The sequence below is a fragment of the Scyliorhinus canicula genome, chromosome 20 (genome assembly GCF_902713615.1).
Source record: "Scyliorhinus canicula chromosome 20, sScyCan1.1, whole genome shotgun sequence".
Lineage (NCBI taxonomy): Eukaryota > Metazoa > Chordata > Chondrichthyes > Carcharhiniformes > Scyliorhinidae > Scyliorhinus > Scyliorhinus canicula.
This window is the reverse complement of record NC_052165.1, coordinates 91,687,388-91,702,453: the sequence shown is the minus strand read 5'-3', so window position 1 is coordinate 91,702,453 and position 15,066 is coordinate 91,687,388. Positions and strand designations below refer to the sequence as shown.

Genomic DNA, 15,066 nt, shown 5'->3' with positions numbered 1-15,066 from the left:
TACACCGGGTGTGCATTCAGCTCACTGTCTACACCGGGTGTGCATTCAGCTCGCTGTATACACCGGGAGTGCATTCAGCTCCCTGTCTACACCGGGAGTCCATTCAGCTCCCTGTCTACACCGAGTGTGCACTCAGCTCACTGTCTACACCGGGAGTGCACTCAGCTCTCTGTCTACACCGGGAGTGCATTTAGCTCGCTGTCTACACCGGGAGTACATTCAGCTCACTGTCTACACCGGGAGTACATTCAGCTCACTGTCTACACTGGGAGTACATTCAGCTCCCTTTCTACACCGGGAGTACATTCAGCTCGCTGTCTACACCGGGAGCACATTCAGCTCCCTGTCTTCACCGGGAGTGCACTCATCTCGCTGTCTACACCGGGAGTGCATTCAGCTCCCTGTCGACACCGGGAGTGCATTCAGCTCGCTGTCTGCACCGGGAGTGCATTCAGCTCCCTGTCGACACCGGGAGTAAATTCAGCTCCCTGTCTACACCGGGAGTACATTCAGCTCCCTGTCTACACCGGGAGTGCAGTCAGCTCGCTGTCTACACCGGGAGTGCACTCAGCTCGCTGTCTACACCGGAAGTACATTCAGCTCCCTGTCTACACTGGGAGTGCATTCAGCTCCCTGTCTACACCGGGAGTGCATTCAGCTCGCTGTCTACACAGGGAGTGCATTCAGTTCGCTGTCTACACCGGGAGTGCACTCAGCTCCCTGTCTACACCGGGAGTGCATTCAGCTCACTGTCTACACCGGGAGTGCACTCAGCTCGCTTTCAGCACCAGGATTACATTCAGCTCCCTGTCTACACCGGGAGTACATTCAGCTCCCTGTCTACACCGGGAGTGCATTCAGCTCACCGTCTACACCGGGACTGCATTCAGCTCCCTGTCTGCACCGGGAGTGCATTCAGCTTGCTGTCTGAACCGGGAGTGCATTCAGCTTGCTGTCTACACCAGGAGTGCACTCAGCTCCCTGTCTACACAGGGACTGCATTCAGCTCGCTGTCAACACCGGAACTACATTCAGCTCCCTGTCTAAACCGGGAGTGCATTCAGCTTGCTGTCTACACCGGGAGTGCATTCAGCTCTCTGTCTACACTGGGAGTGCATTCAGCTCCCTGTCTACACCGGGAGTACATTCAGCTCCCTGTCTACACAGGGACTGCATTCAGCTCGCTGTCTACACTGGGAGTGCACTCAGCTCGCTGTCTACACCGGAACTACATTCAGCTCCCTGTCTAATCCGGGAGTGCATTCAGCTTGCTGTCTACACCGGGAGTGCATTCAGCTCTCTGTCTACACTGGGAGTGCATTCAGCTCCCTGTCTACACCGGGAGTACATTCAGCTCCCTGTCTACACAGGGACTGCATTCAGCTCGCTGTCTACACTGGGAGTGCATTCAGCTCGCTGTCTACACCGGAACTACATTCAGCTCCCTGTCTAATCCGGGAGTGCATTCAGCTTGCTGTCTACACCGGGAGTGCATTCAGCTCTCTGTCTACACTGGGAGTGCATTCAGCTCCCTGTCTACACCGGGAGTACATTCAGCTCACTGTCTACACATGGACTGCATTCAGCTCGCTGTCTACACCGGGAGTGCATTCAGCTCACTGTCTACACCGGGTGTGCATTCAGCTCGCTGTATACACCGGGAGTGCATTCAGCTCCCTGTCTACACCGGGAGTCCATTCAGCTCCCTGTCTACACCGAGTGTGCATTCAGCTCACTGTCTACACCGGGCGTACATTCAGCTCACTGTCTACACCGGGAGTGCTTTCAGCTCCCTTTCTACACCGGGAGTGCATTCAGCTCGCTGTCTATACCGGGAGTGCACTCAGCTCGCTGTCCACACCGGAAGTACATTCAGCTCCCTGTCTACACCGGGAGTGCATTCAGCTTGCTGTCTACACCGGGAGTGCAAACAGCTCTCTGTCTACACTGGGAGTGCATTCAGCTCCTTGTCTACACCGGGAGTGCATTCAGCTCGCTGTCTACACCGGGAGTACATTCAGCTCCCTGTGTTCACCGGGAGTGCATTCAGCTCTCTGTCTTCACTGGGAGTGCATTCAGCTCACTTTCTACACCGGGAGTGCATTCAGCTCCCTGTCTACACCGGGAGTCCATTCAGCTCCCTGTCTACACCGGGTGTGCACTCAGCTCACTGTCTACACCGGGAGTGCACTCAGCTCTCTGTCTACACCGGGATTACATTCAGCTCACTGTCTACACCAGGAGAGCACTCAGCTCGCTGTCTACACCGGGAGTGCATTCAGCTCCCTGTCGACACCGGGAGTGCATTCAGCTCGCTGTCTACACCGGGAGTGCATTCTGCTCCCTGTCTACACCAGGAGTGCACTCATCTCGCTGTCTACACCGGGAGTGCATTCAGCTCCCTGTCGACACCGGGAGTGCATTCAGCTCGCTGTCTACACCGGGACTGCATTCAGCTCCCTGTCTACACCAGGAGTGCACTCAGCTCGCTGTCTACACCGGGAGTGCATTCAGCTCCCTGTCGACACCGGGAGTGCATTCAGCTCGCTGTCTACACCGGGAGTGCATTCAGCTCCCTGTCTACACCGGGAGTACATTCAGCTCACTGTCTACACCGGGAGTACATTCAGCTCACTGTCTACACTGGGAGTACATTCAGCTCCCTTTCTACACCGGGAGTACATTCAGCTCGCTGTCTACAACGGGAGCACATTCAGCTCCCTGTCTTCACCGGGAGTGCACTCATCTCGCTGTCTACACCGGGAGTGCATTCAGCTCCCTGTCGACACCGGGAGTGCATTCAGCTCGCTGTCTGCACCGGGAGTGCATTCAGCTCCCTGTCGACACCGGGAGTAAATTCAGCTCCCTGTCTACACCGGGAGTACATTCAGCTCCCTGTCTACACCGGGAGTGCAGTCAGCTCGCTGTCTACACCGGGAGTGCACTCAGCTCGCTGTCTACACCGGAAGTTCATTCAGCTCCCTGTCTACACTGGGAGTGCATTCAGCTCCCTGTCTACACCGGGAGTGCATTCAGCTCGCTGTCTACACAGGGAGTGCATTCAGTTCGCTGTCTACACCGGGAGTGCACTCAGCTCCCTGTCTACACCGGGAGTGCATTCAGCTCACTGTCTACACCGGGAGTGCACTCAGCTCGCTTTCAGCACCAGGATTACATTCAGCTCCCTGTCTACACCGGGAGTACATTCAGCTCCCTGTCTACACCGGGAGTGCATTCAGCTCACCGTCTACACCGGGACTGCATTCAGCTCCCTGTCTGCACCGGGAGTGCATTCAGCTTGCTGTCTGAACCGGGAGTGCATTCAGCTTGCTGTCTACACCAGGAGTGCACTCAGCTCCCTGTCTACACAGGGACTGCATTCAGCTCGCTGTCAACACCGGAACTACATTCAGCTCCCTGTCTAAACCGGGAGTGCATTCAGCTTGCTGTCTACACCGGGAGTGCATTCAGCTCTCTGTCTACACTGGGAGTGCATTCAGCTCCCTGTCTACACCGGGAGTACATTCAGCTCCCTGTCTACACAGGGACTGCATTCAGCTCGCTGTCTACACTGGGAGTGCACTCAGCTCGCTGTCTACACCGGAACTACATTCAGCTCCCTGTCTAATCCGGGAGTGCATTCAGCTTGCTGTCTACACCGGGAGTGCATTCAGCTCTCTGTCTACACTGGGAGTGCATTCAGCTCCCTGTCTACACCGGGAGTACATTCAGCTCACTGTCTACACATGGACTGCATTCAGCTCGCTGTCTACACCGGGAGTGCATTCAGCTCACTGTCTACACCGGGTGTGCATTCAGCTCGCTGTATACACCGGGAGTGCATTCAGCTCCCTGTCTACACCGGGAGTCCATTCAGCTCCCTGTCTACACCGGGAGTGCTTTCAGCTCCCTGTCTACATCGGGAGTGCATTCAGCTCGCTGTCTATACCGGGAGTGCACTCAGCTCGCTGTCCACACCGGAAGTACATTCAGCTCCCTGTCTACACCGGGAGTGCATTCAGCTTGCTGTCTACACCGGGAGTGCAAACAGCTCTCTGTCTACACTGGGAGTGCATTCAGCTCCTTGTCTACACCGGGAGTGCATTCAGCTCGCTGTCTACACCGGGAGTATATTCAGCTCCCTGTGTTCACCGGGAGTGCATTCAGCTCTCTGTCTTCACTGGGAGTGCATTCAGCTCCCTGTCTACACCGGGAGTGCATTCAGCTCGCTGTCTACACCGGGAGTGCACTCAGCTCCCTGTCTACACCGGGAGTGCATTCAGCACCCTGTCTACACCGGGAGTCCATTCAGCTCACTGTCTACACCGGGAGTGCATTCATCTCCCTGTCTACACTGGGAGTGCATTCAGCTCCCTGTCTTCACCGGGACTGCATTCAGCTCGCTGTCTACACCGGGAGTGCATTCAGCTCGCTGTCTACACCGGGAGTACATTCAGCTCACTTTCTACACCGGGAGTGCATTCAGCTCGCTGTCTACACCGGGAGTACATTCAGCTCACTGTCTACACCGGGAGTGCATTCAGCTCACTGTCTACACCGGGACTGCATTCAGATCGCTGTCTATACCGGGAGTGCACTCAGCTCGCTGTCGACACCGGGAGTGCATTCAGCTCGCTGTCTAAACCGGGAGTGCATTCAGCTCCCTGTCGACACCGGGAGTACATTCAGCTCCCTGCCTACACCGGGAGTACATTCAGCTCCCTGTCTACACCGGGAGTGCACTCAGCTCGCTGTCTACTCCAGGAACGCATTCAGCTCCCTGTCTACACCGGGACTGCATTCAGCTCCCTGTCTACATCGGGTGTGCATTCAGCTCGCTGTCTACACCGGAAGTACATTCAGCTCCCTGTCTTCACTGGGAGTGCATTCAGCTTGCTGTCTACACCGGGAGTGCATTCAGCTCTCTGTCTACGCTGGGAGTGCATTCAGCTCCCTGTCTACACCGGGAGTGCATTCAGCTCGCTGTCTACACCGGGAGTGCACTCAGCTCCCTGTCTACACCGGGAGTGCACTCAGCTCGCTGTCAGCACCAGGAGTACATTCAGCTCCCTGTCTGCACCGGGAGTACATTCAGCTCACTGTCTACACCGGGAGTGCATTCAGCTCACTGTCTACACCGGGAATACATTCAGCACACTGTCTACACCGGGAGTGCAGTCAGCTCCCTGTCTACACCGAGAGTACATTCAGCTCGCTGTCTACACCGGGAGTGCATTCAGCTCACTGTCTACACCGGGAGTACATCCAGCTCCCTGTCTACACCGGGAGTGCATTCTGCTCGCTTTCTACACCGGGAGTGCATTCAGCTCACTGTCTACACATGGACTGAATTCAGCTCGCTGTCTACACCGGGAGTGCATTCAGCTTCCTGTCTACACCGGGAGTGCATTCAGCTCGCTGTCTGCACCGAGACTGCATTCAGCTCCCTGTCTACACCAGGAGTACATTCAGCTCGCTGTCTACACCGGGAGTACATTCAGCTCACTGTCTACACCGGGAGTGCATTCAGCTCACTGTCTACACCGGGAATACATTCAGCACACTGTCTACACCGGGAGTGCAGTCAGCTCCCTGTCTACACCGAGAGTACATTCAGCTCGCTGTCTACACCGGGAGTGCATTCAGCTCACTGTCTACACCGGGAGTACATCCAGCTCCCTGTCTACACCGGGAGTGCATTCTGCTCGCTTTCTACACCGGGAGTGCATTCAGCTCACTGTCTACACATGGACTGAATTCAGCTCGCTGTCTACACCGGGAGTGCATTCAGCTTCCTGTCTACACCGGGAGTGCATTCAGCTCGCTGTCTGCACCGAGACTGCATTCAGCTCCCTGTCTACACCAGGAGTACATTCAGCTCGCTGTCTACACCGGGAGTACATACAGCTCCCTGTCTACACCGGGAGTGCATTCAGCTCCCTGTCTACACCGGGAGTGCATTCAGCTCCCTGTCTACACCGGGAGTGCATTCAGCTCCCTGTCTACACCGGGAGTGCATTAGCTCACTGTCTACACCGGGAGTGCATTCAGCTCCCTGTCTACACCGGGAGTGCATTCAGCTCCCTGTCTACACCGTGAGTGCATTCAGCTCCCTGTCTACACCAGGAGTGCATTCAGCTCTCTGTCTACACTGGGAGTGCATTCAGCTCCCTGTCTACTCCGGGAGTACATTCAGCTCCCTGTCTACACCGGGAATGCATTCAGCTCCCTGTCTACACCGGGAGTGCACTCAGCTCCCTGTCTACACCGGGAGTGCATTCAGCTCTCTGTCTACACCGGGAGTGCATTCAGCTCCCTGTCTACACTGGGATAGGCAGAGGGAACTCGTATTCTAATTGGCCAAACTCAAATTCCTGGCCGAAATCATTAACTATTGCTTTTTGTAGTTGTATTATAGCCCCACACACTTCATATCTAGGGCGCTGGGAGGTTGTAGATTGGAGGGAACCATTGCCGCCTTCCATGCCCGATGGGCACCTCGGGGGACTGGGCTGTTTTATCAACCCCCTTTAAACACATCTGATTTTGATGCTTTAAGTTTCCTTTGTGATTCCCTGCACATTAATACAACATCTGCTTGTGGGCTTCAACTTAATTTATTCCTCAGTTTGCTGATGTAGTTTAATTGGTGAGCCCAAATGAATCAAAACCAAAACCCAGAATGTTATATTTGCTTTAATACTCCTCAGGCATTTCTTTATTGTGACTTGAGTGATCAATACAGACAGATTCAGGACAATACAGGATGGGGTTAGATACAGAGTAAAGCTCTCTCTACACTGTCCCCATCAAACACTCCCAGGACAGGTACAGCACGGGGTTAGATACAGAGTAAAGCTCCCTCTACACTGTCCCCATCAAACACTCCCAGGACAGGTACAACACGGGGTTAGATACAGAGTAAAGCTCCCTCTACACTGTTCCCATCAAACACTCCCAGGACAGGCACAGCACGGGGTTAGATACAGAGTAAAGCTCCCTCTACACTGTCCCCATCAAACACTCCCAGGACAGGTACAGCACGGGGTTAGATACAGAGTAAAGCTCCCTCCACACAGTCACAATTGAAAATCTAAGTTCAAGCTGTTTCAAGATCTGCAGTTCTAAAGCAGGATTTGCAGTTAGGTGGAAACATTGTTAGGATAGGCAGTGGAGATAGTCAGAGACAATGAGTTGTTGCAGTTATTGAGTGTGTCCTCCAACATTCTGTCCTCATCCCAATCTGCCTGGGGAGCAGGACCATCGCTCAATAATTCCACTCATAGTCATATCCAATGTTCCGTGAATCACCAAACATTTCCCAGTTTTTGATGATGGGAATGAAGGGGACCATGTTTTCATTTGCCCCGTGCCCAATAGGAACGCGACCTCGTGGGTAGCGGCTTTCCGGATGCTTTCTCCGCCACAGCTCGAAGATCCTGCAAAAACCAAGAGAAAGGCGGTGAGTTCCATGCGCATTTCTCTTCAATTGTCCCTCCTGTCTCCCCCGTTTATAGTCTAAACCGCTGTTCACGGTCTCCGTGTGAGGGGGGATAAATATTTCCAGTGGAGGGTCTACAAACCGTAGAATTCTCTACACTGGAGATTCAGTAGATTGTGATGGAACCCAGTCTGTGGGACAGGTAGGGGAGTGTGTACGAGGTGGCGAGCAGTTGTTAGCAGGGGTCTCCTCTCTAATGATCTGGTGGCTACTCACAGTTTTGAGCCCAGCCCCACCTGTCATTTGTAGCGAAACTGAAGGTTACTACAACTGAAACTTGTATTACTACAACTGAAACTGAAACTGTCATTAATCCAGGCCTCTGGGCTCGGGGGCTTCGCGTCCCTCCACTGTAACAGAATCCTACGCCGGGCTACTAGAGACGCAAAGGCCAGGGTACCGGCCTCTCTCGCCTCCTGCACTCCCGGCTCCGATGCTACCCCAAAGATCGCGAGCCCCCAGCCTGGCTCCACCCTGGAACCGACCACCTTGGACAAAGTCCCCGCCACCCCCTTCCAAAACCCCTCCAACGCCGGACACGCCCAGAACATGTGGGTGTGATTCGCCAGGCCTCCAGAACACATCCCACACCTGTCCTCCCCCCCAAAGAACCGGCTCAGCCTGGCCCCAGTCATGAGCACCTTCAGCTGAATTAGGCTGAGCCGTGCGCAAGAAGAGGACGTGTTCACCCTCCCCAGGGCGTCTGACCACGTCCCATCATTGATCGCCTCCCCTAGCTCCTCCTCCCACTTCGCTTTCAGCTCCGAGGCCTCCTCCTCTTCCTGCATCACCTGATAAATCGCCGAAATCCTCCCCTCACCGACCCACGTCCCCGAGAGCACCCTATCCTGCACCCCCCTAGGCGGCAGTAGCGGAAACTCCGCCACCTGCCGCTTAACAAACGTCGTAATCTGCATAATCTTCCCGGGGGGGGAGGCCCCACTTCCCCTCCAACTCCTCCAGAGTCGCAAACTTCCCATCGAGCAAAAGGTCCCCCATCCGCCTGATGCTGCCATGTGCCAACTCAAAAAACCACCATCTATCCTCCCTGGTGCAAACCGGTGATTGCCCCGTATCGGGGCCCACACTGAGGCCTTCACTTCCCCCCTATGCCGCCTCCACTGCCCCCAAATTTTGAGGGACGCCACCACTACTGGACTCGTAGAATATCTTGCCGGGGGAGTGGGAGCGGGGCCGTCACCAATGCCTCCAAACTCGTACCCACACAGGATGCCACCTCCACCCTCTTCCATGCGGCACCTCCCCCTCCATCACCCACCTGTGAATCATTGCCACGTTCGCAGCCCAGTAATACTCACACAAGTTGGGCGACGCCAATCCGCCTACCTCCCTTTCTCGCTCCAGGAATACCCTCCTCACTCTCAGGGCCTTCCGTGCCCACACGAACCCCAGAATACTCTTGTTAACCCTCTTAAAAAAAACCTTCGGAATCAATATGGGGAGGCACAGGAAAAGAAACAAAAACCTCGGGAGCACCGACATCTTAACTGACTGGACCCTGCCCGCCAAAGAGAGCGGCAGCGCGTCCCACCTCCTGAACTCCTCCTCCATCTGCCCCACCAGCCTCACAAAGTTTAGCCTGTGCAGGGCCCCCCAGCTCCTTGCTATCTGGACCCCAAGATATCTAAAGCTCCTCTCCGCCCTCTTCAACAGGAGCTCTCCTATCTCCCTTTCCTGGTCCCCCAGGTGCAGCACAAACAGCTCACTCTTCCCCACTGAGCTTGTAGCCCGAAAAATTCCCAAACTCCCCAAGTATCTTCAACACCTCTGGCACCCCCCCCCCCCCCCCCCGCCGAATCCGCGATGTACAACAGTTAATCATCCGCGTACAGCGGAAACCCCCCTCCCCCCGCACAACCCCCCTCCAGTTCCTCGAATCCCTCAGCGCCATGGCCAAGGGCCCAATCGCTAACGCGAAGAGCAGGGGAGACAAGGGGCACTTGCCTCGTCCCCCAGGAAAGCCGAAAGTTCTCCGACCTCCTCCCATTCGTCACCACACTCGCTACCGGGGAGCTATACGGCAACCTCACCCAGCTGATGAATCCCTCACCAAACCCAAACCTCCTCAGCACTTCCCACAGGTAACTCCACTCCACCCTGTCAAAAGCTTTCTCCGCATCCATCGATGCTACTATTTCCGCCTCCCCAGCACCGACACCATCATCATAACATTAATATGCCGCCGTACATTGACATTCAGCTGCCTCCCCTTCACAAACCCCGTTTGGTCCTCATGGATAAGGGCAGCACGGTAGTATGGTGGTTAGCATAAATGCTTCACAGCTCCAGGGTCCCAGGTTCGGTTCCCGGCTGGGTCACTGTCTGTGTGGAGTCTGCACATCCTCCCCGTGTCTGCATGGGTTTCCTCCGGGTGCTCCGGTTTCCTCCCACAGTCCAAAGATGTGCGGGTTAGGTGGATTGGCCATGCTAAATTGCCCGTAGTGTCCTAAAAAGTAAGGTTAGTGGGGGGGGGAGGGTTGTTGGGTTACGGGTATAGGGTGGATACGTGGGTTTGAGTAGGGTGATCATTGCTCGGCACAACATCGAGGGCCGAAGGGCCTGTTCTGTGCTGTACTGTTCTATGTTCTATAACCATCGGGACCACATCTTCCACCCTCCTAGACAGTACCTTAGCCAACAACTTTGCGTCCACGTTGAGGAGCGAAATCGGCCTGTAAGACCCATACTTGAGGGGGCTCTTATCCCGCTTCAGGATCAGTGAGATTATTGCTCTGGACGTCGTCGGGGGCAGAGCCTCCCCCTTTCCTCGCCTCATTCAGGGACCTCACAAGCAGCGGGCCCAGCATTTCTTCCACCAACCTCTCCCTCTCAACCCTCTCTCCCCTCTCCCTGTGCGCCCGGATGGAAATCAGCTCCCCTCTAACTACTGCCTTCAGCGCTTCCCTAACCACCTCAACTTGCATCTCCCCGTTATCATTAGCTTCCAAATACCCCTCTGTACCCCTACGGACCCGGCCACATACTTCCTCCTCTGTCAGCAGCCCCACATCTAACCTCCACAGCGGGCGCTGATCCTTCCCCTCCCCCAGCTACCGGTCCATCGAATGCGGAGCATGGTCAGATATGGCTATCGCCGAATACTCCGCCCCCACCACTCTCGGGATTACCGCCCTGCTGAGAACAAAAAAGTCAATCCGGGAATAAGCCTTGTGGACATTGGAGAAAAAGGAAAACTCCCTACCCCCCGGCTTCAAAAACCTCCAAGGGTCTACCCCTCCCATCTGATCCATGAACCCGCTCAGCACCGAGGCCGCCGCCGGCCTCTTACCCGTCCTAGACCGAACGATCCAGAGCCGGATCCAACACAGCATTAAAGTCCCTACCCAAGATCAAACCCCCCGTCTCCAAGTATGGGATCCGGCTCAACATTCGCCGCATGAAGCTCGCATCGTCCCAGTTGGGGGGCGTACACATTGACCAGAACCACCCGCTCCCCCTGGAGTCTACCACTCACCATTCCGTACCTACCTGCGCTGTCCGCCACCACACTCGACCCAACAAACAACAAGCTCTTGCCAACTAAGGTCGCCAACCCTCGATTCTTCGCATCTAGCCCCGAGTGAAACACCTGCCCCACCCAGCCTCTTCTCAGCCTCACCTGATCCACCACCTTAAGGTGCGTCTCCTGGAACATATCCACATCCGCTCCCAGCCCCTTCAGGTGTGCCAAGACCCGGGACCACTTCACCGGTCCATTCGGCCCCCTCACTTTCCATGTGACCAGCCGAATCTGGGGGGTCTTCCCCTTCCCTCCGCGCCGATCAGCCATAGCTCTCCCTCGGCTCACCACGTGCCCGGAGAACCCCCCCAGGCCCGTTCCCCACGGTGGCAGATCCCCCCCCCCCCAGCCTCCCCCTCCACCAGCCGTTTCCCTACGGCCCCTGCAGCAGCAACCCGGTACCCCCCCTACTTCCCACCCCCCACCCCCCCATCACCCCACCCAAACTAGCCCCCCCCAGCTGCGTAACCCCTTCCATTGTACTTCTGTAAGTCAGCTGACACCTGCTGACCCTGGCTGCTCCCGCCATCCCGACGACCCCCCCCCCCCCCACCCTCCCCTCCCCCTCCGATGCAACACAACCACCATTCCCCCCTCCCAGTGCCGGCCCCGCCCACTGCTCCTCCAGCGCGGGAAGGAAACCCGCGCTTCCATCCCAAACCCCGCCCCCCCGACCCAACACGCGGGAAAAAGACGGGCACCTGACCCAGCGGGACCGCGAACAGCTCCACAACCCTCCACCAGTGAAAAAACGAAAAAGTACCCAAACAAATAAATAACAGGCCCAAAAAGTGAAAAAGCAGAACAGCAAAAAGGCAACATCAAACACAGCCAATAAAAACGAAAGGATACCAAGGAGGACAGAGCCTCCGGACCATGTACATCATTCCCCAGCCCCCCAGTCCTCAGTTCGAGTCCAGCTTCTCTGCCTGGACAAAGGCCCAGGCCTCCTCCGGAGAATCAAAGTAGAGCTGGCGGTCCTTGTAAGTGACCCAGAGGCGAGCCGGCTGTAACAGGCCAAACTTCACCCCCTTCCTGTGAAGTACTCCCTTCGCCCGATTGAAACCAGCCCTTCTCTTCGCCACCTCCGCGCTTCAGTCCTGATAGATCCTGATCTCTGCGTTCTCCCACCTGCTGCTCCTTTCCTTCTTCGCCCATCTCAGCACACACTCACGGTCAACGAAGCGGTGAAAACGGACCAGCACCGCCCTAGGTGGCTCGTTCGGCCTAGGCTTCCTCAACAGCACTCGATGGGCCCCCTCCAGCTCCAAGGGTCCTTGGAACGACCCCGCGCCCATTAATGAGTTCAGCATCACAACCACGTAGGCCCCCAAATCCAAACCTTCCAGCCCCTCCGGGAGGCCCAGAATCTGCAGGTTCTTCCGACGGGAGCAGTTCTCCATCTCCTCCATCCTGGCCAGCCATTTCTTGTGAATCGCCTTGTGCGACTCCACCTTCACTGCCAGGCCCAGGAGTTGGTCCTCGCTCTCCGAGGCCTTTTGCTGTAGCTCTCGGATCTCCGCACCCTGGGCCGTCTGAGTCGCCATGAGCTTGTCCAGCGAGACCTTAAACGGTTCCAGGATCTCAGCCTTCAGCTCTCTGAAGCAGCTCCTGCTGGTCCTGCTGGTCCTGCGCCCACTGCTGCCACGCTGCCGGTTCCCCGCCCGCCGCCATCTTGTTTTTCCTGCCTCGCACCTTTCTCTGCTCCAAAGCCGACTTTTTGACCGCTCCGCTCCTGGTCCAGTCCATCCACCGGCAGATAAGCGCAGTGGGTGTGTTCCCACCCGGGGAAAAGTCCAACCAGCACCGCTGCGGGCCCTTAAACGAGCCCAAAGGGCCAAAAATAGCGGGAGCTACCGAACGTGCGGCTTAGCTCCGCATCACCGCAACCGGAAGCGAAACTGACACTAGTTGAAACCAGGTTGCAGACTCGAAGCCATCGGGCATGGGGGATGGCAGTAAACATGCAGCCTGGACCCAGGAGGTGGCAATTGGCAAACATGAGGTTACCCTGTTCCGCCATTTCAGTGAGGAGCCAGACCCGCTGCAGGATTCTCACTCAAGGTGTGGATGACAGGACTGTTGGAGGATGCATGCTATCAGGTCAGCTGTGAGAACAGTTACGTTTCGGGAGCAGGGCGATATTTTGGGGCAGACTCTGTTAGAGGACAATCTGTAGCTAAGCCCTTGAAGGAAAGGGACTGGATTTCAATCTGAGGAAGTTCTGAACCGGGAAGGTTTTCACAGCTGGAATTAGTTCTGAGTACGGAGCAGAATGCTCAGTCAGTCCCTGATCGTTTTCTTTGTCCTCAGTTCTCTGAACATAGAGAACATAGAACACAGAAAAATCCAGCACAGAACCGGCCCTTCGGCCCACAATGTTGTGCCGAACTTTTGTCCTAGATTAATCATAGATTATCATAGAATTTTGGACACTAAGGGCAATTTATCATGGCCAATCCACCCAACCTGCACATCTTTGGACTGTGGGAGGAAACCGGAGCACCCGGAGGAAACCCACGCAGTCACGGGGAGGATGTGCAGACTCCACACAGACAGTGACCCATGCCAGATCGAACCTGGGACCCTGGAGCTGTGGAGCAATTGTGCAATCCACAATGTTACCATGCTGCCCTTAAGAACAAATTAATCTACACTCCATTATTCTACCATAATCCATAGACCTATCCAATAGCCGCTTGAAGGTCCCTAATGTTTCCGCTCAACTACTTCCACAGGCAGTGCAGTCTATGCCCCCACTACTCTCTGGGTAAAGAACCTACCTCTGACATCCCCCCTATATCTTCCACCATTCACCTTAAATTTATGTCCCCTTGTAATGGTTTGTTCCACCCAGGGAAAAAGTCTCTGACTGTCTACTCTATCTATTCCCCTGATCATCTTATAAACCTCGATCAAGTCACCCCTCATCCTTTTCCATTCTAATGAGAAAAGGCCTAGCACACTCAACATTTCCTCGTAAGACCTACTCTCCATTCCAGGCAACATCCTGGTAAACCTCCTTTGCACCTTTTCCAAAGCTTCCGCATCCTTCCTAAAATGAGGTGACCAGAACTGCACACAGTACTCCAAATGTGGCCTGACCAAGGTTTTGTTCAGCTGCATCATCATCTCACGGCTCTTAAATTCAATCCCTCTGCTAATGAACAGGCTAACACACCATAGGCCTTCTTCACAGCTCTATCCAGAGTGGCAACTTTCAAAGATCTATGAACATAGACACCAAGATCTCTCTGCTCCTCTACATTGCCAAGAACCCTACCATTAACCCTGTATTCCACATTCATATTTGTCCTTCCAAAATGGACAACCTCACACTTGTCAGGATTAAACTCCATCTGCCACTTCTCAGCCCAGCTCTGCATTCTATCTATGTCTCTTTGCAGCCGACAACAGCCCTCCTCACTATCCACAACTCCACCAATCTTCGTATCATCTGCAAATTTACTGACCCACCCTTCAACTCACTCATCCAAGTCATTAATGAAAATCACAAACAACAGAGGACCTAGAACTGATCCCTGCAGTACGACACCGGTAACTGGGCTCCAGGCTGAATATTTGCCATCCACCACCACTCTCTGACTTCTATTGGTTAGCCAGTTCATTATCTAACTTGCCAAATTTCCCACTAACCCATGCCTCCTTATCTTCTGCATAAGCTTACCATGGGGAACCTTATCAAATGCCTTACTAAAATGCATGTACACTACATCCACTGCTTTACCTTCATTCACATGCTTGGTCACCTCCTCAAAGAAGTCAATAAGATTTGTAAGGCAAGACCTACCCCTCACAAATCCATGCTGACTATCCCTAATCAAGCAGTGCCTTTCCAGATGCTCAGAAATCCTATCTCTCAGTACCCTTTCCATTACTTTGCCTACCACCGAAGTAAGACTAACTGGCCTGTAATTCCCAGGGTTACCCCTATTCCCTTTTTTGAACAGGGGCACGACATTCGCCACTCTCCAATCCCCTGGTACCACCCCTGTTGACAGCA

At 54.8% G+C, this 15,066-nt stretch overlaps 1 pseudogene; it reads left to right on the top strand.

Annotated features, from left to right (window-relative positions):
• LOC119954800 overlaps window positions 1-6,776 on the top strand; it is a 23,686-nt pseudogene extending 16,910 nt beyond the window's left edge.
• The last annotated feature ends 8,290 nt before the right edge of the window (window positions 6,777-15,066 follow it).